Source organism: Tupaia chinensis, unplaced genomic scaffold, assembly GCF_000334495.1.
Source record: "Tupaia chinensis unplaced genomic scaffold, TupChi_1.0 Scaffold139113_1, whole genome shotgun sequence".
NCBI classification, from domain to species: Eukaryota; Metazoa; Chordata; class Mammalia; order Scandentia; family Tupaiidae; genus Tupaia; species Tupaia belangeri.
In genome coordinates this window covers 122,800-127,969 of record NW_006199003.1, presented here as the reverse complement: position 1 = coordinate 127,969, position 5,170 = coordinate 122,800, and the positions used below count along the sequence as shown (strand labels likewise).

The window sequence follows — 5,170 nt, the reverse complement described above, 5'->3', positions numbered from 1 at the left end:
TTTAATATGGAACACTTCATGAATTTACATGTCACCCTTGCAAGCAGGGCCATGCTAATTTTCTCTGTTTCATTCAAATTTTAGTATATATGCTGCCAAAGCAAGCACTGTGGTGGATTTTTTTAGGCCAGTGATTCTGTTCTCTACATCTGAGATTTGATCTTCTGTATGATCTAGTCTGCTTTTAATGCTTTCAAGGGAGGTATTGATTTCCTATATTACAACCTTAATCTCTAACAGTTCTGTTTGATTGTTTTTTTATGGTGTGTATTTCCTCCTTCAGATCACTCAAGAACTTCCTCACCTCCTGGAGCTCCTTGGCTCTATTCTCCTGCCTCTTCTGGAGTTCATTGTCTCTTTTCTATTGCATCTCTGTTAAATTTGTCACTATGAATATTCTAAATTCTTTATCAGACATTTCCATGATTTCCATTGAACTGTCTGTGGATGAAGAGGAGGTATTTTTTTCTCTTGGAGGAGTGATATTTTCTTGCTTTCCCATATTTCTTGTGACTCTGTGGTGATTTCTAGTTATCTAATGGATGATGTGTTTCTTCCTAATTCTTGAATTTCAATCTGAGTGTTCAGGAGCATGCAGGAGGAGGTGATCTGCAATCTCTTTGCCATTCCGTTTTTATCCATTTGTGCAGCAGATTCATTAGGTATTGAGGAATATGTAAACCCTAATAGTATTAGGATGTTTGACTATGGTTCCCTTAGACCCATCTAGACACTCAGTGAATGGAGATGTAGGAGAAAAGTGGAGGTAAAAGAAAAAGGAAACAGAGAGAGAGAGGAAAAGAAAAACACAAAAACTTTTTTTTTTAAAAAAAGGGAAAAATAAAAACCATGAGTCATGCCTAGTTCTCAGCAGCAATGGAGGAGTCTTCTCCTGCAGGCCTGCCCCTGCCCCTGCCCCTTGCCTCTCCTAGAGGGGAAGACGCTAACTGCTGGTTCCCTATTTTTTCAGTCTTTGTGGTGGATTATTTTTTTTAATATGGAACACTTCATGAATTTACATGTCACCCTTGCAAGCAGGGCCATGCTAATTTTCTCTGTTTCATTCAAATTTTAGTATATATGCTGCCAAAGCAAGCACTGTGGTGGATTTTTTTAGGCCAGTGATTCTGTTCTCTACATCTGAGATTTGATCTTCTGTATGATCTAGTCTGCTTTTAATGCTTTCAAGGGAGGTATTGATTTCCTATATTACAACCTTAATCTCTAACAGTTCTGTTTGATTGTTTTTTTATGGTGTGTATTTCCTCCTTCAGATCACTCAAGAACTTCCTCACCTCCTGGAGCTCCTTGGCTCTATTCTCCTGCCTCTTCTGGAGTTCATTGTCTCTTTTCTATTGCATCTCTGTTAAATTTGTCACTATGAATATTCTAAATTCTTTATCAGACATTTCCATGATTTCCATTGAACTGTCTGTGGATGAAGAGGAGGTATTTTTTTCTCTTGGAGGAGTGATATTTTCTTGCTTTCCCATATTTCTTGTGACTCTGTGGTGATTTCTAGTTATCTAATGGATGATGTGTTTCTTCCTAATTCTTGAATTTCAATCTGAGTGTTCAGGAGCATGCAGGAGGAGGTGATCTGCAATCTCTTTGCCATTCCGTTTTTATCCATTTGTGCAGCAGATTCATTAGGTATTGAGGAATATGTAAACCCTAATAGTATTAGGATGTTTGACTATGGTTCCCTTAGACCCATCTAGACACTCAGTGAATGGAGATGTAGGAGAAAAGTGGAGGTAAAAGAAAAAGGAAACAGAGAGAGAGAGGAAAAGAAAAACACAAAAACTTTTTTTTTTAAAAAAAGGGAAAAATAAAAACCATGAGTCATGCCTAGTTCTCAGCAGCAATGGAGGAGTCTTCTCCTGCAGGCCTGCCCCTGCCCCTGCCCCTTGCCTCTCCTAGAGGGGAAGAGAAAAAGGGATTATTAGCAAGATAAAGGAGGTTCTGAAAGCCAAGAGAATACTTTAACTTAAAAATTTTTTAAAGGAAAAATTACAAAAAAAACAAAATAAGAAAATAGAGAGAGACAGAGAGAGACAGAGAGAAGGATAGAGGGGCTTCCTGTCACTCGAGCTTGGGGGCTGGAGGCTGAATTATAAGTAGAAAATCTTCATTTCTCTTTTTCCCTGAAATCACTAGTTCTCAATAGCAATGGAGGCGTCTTCTCCTTAATTTATTTAAATTTAAATTTAAATTTTAAAACTGAAACAGTACAAAATATTTTTCTGTGATACACAACTCCATTGTTTTGATAGGATTAATATTCACTATAGCCATTGAATGTCTAACATCTACATGGGAATGTGCTGTGAATATAATATGCAAACCAGACTTAGAAGGATTTTTTCTCTTTTCTTCTTTATTTTCTTATTCTTTTTCCATTTGATCACTGTGCATACATACAAAATGAATTTCTCAAGCATGAATACACTGATGTTAGTCCAGTCAAAAGTTTAATACCTTGGAACCAGCAGTTAGCATAACGGCTATGTCGCTGAACTCCCACGTAATCGACCGCGGTTTGCGTCCCGGACCCGGTGGCTTAAAACTCACACTGGGTGCGTGTGCGTGCGTGCCCAAGATCCCGAGAGGAGAATGGAGGAGAAGGGATTGCAGCGTGACCATTGGGGTGATTTCTTGTTTTCTGTCTCTCTGTCTTTCTCTGTCTTTCTGGCAAGCGCACGTGCTCTATAGCAAAAACATCTCCAAAAAAAAAAAAAAAGTTTAATGAAAAAAAATCCTCATTAGTATTTTAATATATATAACATGTTGAAAATGATGAATAGATTTGATGAAAGAAAATACATAATTAAAATTAATTTTACCAATTTCCTTTCAAAATATTTTTAATGAATTATTTTATTTAACTTTATTATAATTATTATTATTTTCCGGTTTGATCAGAGAAAGACAAAGAGGGAAAGTGAGAAAGCAAGCCACCAAATCTGGGACTTAAACCATAGTCAGCCATGTGGGAGTTCAGCACCTTTAACCACTATGCCACCTGCCAGCCCCTACTTTCAGTTTTAAAGTGGCTAATTGGTAATTTAAAATTATACTGGAACAGAATGACTAAAGGATATAGAAACACAGTAAATGGTCGTGAATACTAGATATAGTGTTGGAAGCTGGTGGGTGACAGAGTAGAGTCTGAGGAAGGATGTTAAGGAGAAAAATAGAGCAGCTTAGCATTAATGGGACAAGTAAATGGGGTATTATCTGTTGAAGATAACTTTATAGTATTGTCAACCAGACTGTTGAGAAATGTACACATATTGAAATATTCACTTTGCAAACTAAATAACATGATTGAATGTTTAAAAGAACTTGAAATAAAATTAAAAATAAAATAATACATATGGCTTTTATCATAATTTAACATTTTTATATTAAAAGTTAAAATTACATATGTGGCTCTTGTTATATTTCTATTGGACAGTACCAAATGACTGTTATATTACTTCCTCATATTACTCTATATCAAAATGAGCAATGCCGTTTCTGGCCTTGAGTGTCTATTCTGCTATTCTCTTTAAAAATTCAGTGACTCTTTTATGTTTCAGTTAAAACAATCCATGTATTATAAAAGACTACACCATAGTTTGAGGGACAGTATATTGTCATAAATTTTGAAAGCTTCATAGGAGTATATTTGAACTGTTTTGTCTCAGTTGGAGCAGTGGAGAGGAAGACTGTCAAAAATCTTCGTGAGATTTGCTTCTTGAGGCTCCTTACTCATGATCTCTTCCGTCACTAGAAATAATCATGAGCCTAGTGATAGCATGAGAACCTAGACATGAAAACTCAATTGACAGTCTTTACATTGTATAGTCAGTCACCTGTTCATTAAAAGAGATAACTCTAGAAGTTGGACCAAAAGGAAGAATCAAAAAAAAAAAATGGCATGGAGCCAGCAGGTGGTATGGTGATTAATGTGCTGGATTCCCACATGGCTCACAGCAAACTGAGTCCTGGACCCAGCAACTTGATAATCACCCTGGGTGAGTGTGCATGCATGCCCAAAATCTCAGGAGGAGAATGGAGAAGGGATTGTGGTTGTGTCCTATTGTGAAACCTATGGCAAAACCAAAACCAAAAAAAAAAAGGACCATGAACAACTTGCCAAAAATTATACTGTATTTGATGGCAAATTTGATAGGTGTCCTAAATTGTCAACTAGAATAATTTCTCATTCTTGTTGATTGCTGACATTTAAGACATAAACAAACATTTTAACTGTTTATTTTTCCAAGGAAAATATCCCAATTCAGTACTTAAACAAAGCATACATGGATTCATAACAGTACCAAGGATCTACCTTAAAACCATCTCCTATATTTGCTTAAAAAAGTTACCAGTTAGCAGTTTATGTACTGAGTACCTCATATGTGAGGCACTGTAAAGTATTACAGCCAGATGTAACTCATTAATACATTATAATTAATTTTGAACATGTATTATGACAGGTATTGTCCTTATGTTCAAATATAGGATCTAAGAGACACCTTCATGGCTCCTGAGAACTAGTGATTTGAGGTGGATAAGAGAAATGAAGATTTTCCACTGATAATTCAGCCTCCAGCCCACAAACTCTAATGGTAGAAAGACTTTCAAGCCTCCTGTCTCTGTCTCTCTCTACCTTTGTCTCTGTCTTCTCATTTTTTATAATTTTTCCTTTTAAAAAATTTTTAAGGTAAAGCATTTTCTTGGCTTTCAGCCCCTCCTTTCCCTTTATCTTATTAATAATAATCCACTCTCTCCCTCCCAACCCAGGAGAGGCAAGAGAATAGGACTTCAGAAGACACCTTCATGGCTCCTGAGAACTAGTGATTTGAGGGAGATAAGAGAAATGATTTCCCACTGATAATTCAGCCTCCAACCGTCAAACTCGAGTGGTAGGAAAACTTTCAAGCCTCCTGTTTCTGTCTCTGTCTCTATTTTCCTCTGTCTTTGTCTTCCCTTTTTTTATAATGCTTGCACATTGATTATTGCAGCACTTTTCATGATTGCTAAGTCATGGAAACAACCTAAATGCCCACGAACTGATCAATGGTTAGAAAAACTGTGGCACATATACTCAATGGAATACTATTCATCCATAAAAAACAACAAAATCCTGGCTTTTGAAAGGAAGTGGATGAATATGGAA

General features: G+C 36.4%; 2 non-coding genes across 2 annotated transcripts; both read right to left on the bottom strand.

Annotated features, from left to right (window-relative positions):
- On the bottom strand, positions 1–108 carry LOC114004610 (U6 spliceosomal RNA). Its single transcript, XR_003546722.1, has one exon. It is a non-coding gene; the product is annotated as a U6 spliceosomal RNA (small nuclear RNA).
- An 883-nt stretch (positions 109–991) lies between these two features.
- Positions 992–1,099, bottom strand: LOC114004609 (U6 spliceosomal RNA). The gene has a single exon (XR_003546721.1). It is a non-coding gene; the product is annotated as a U6 spliceosomal RNA (small nuclear RNA).
- Between the last annotated feature and the right edge of the window lie 4,071 nt (positions 1,100–5,170).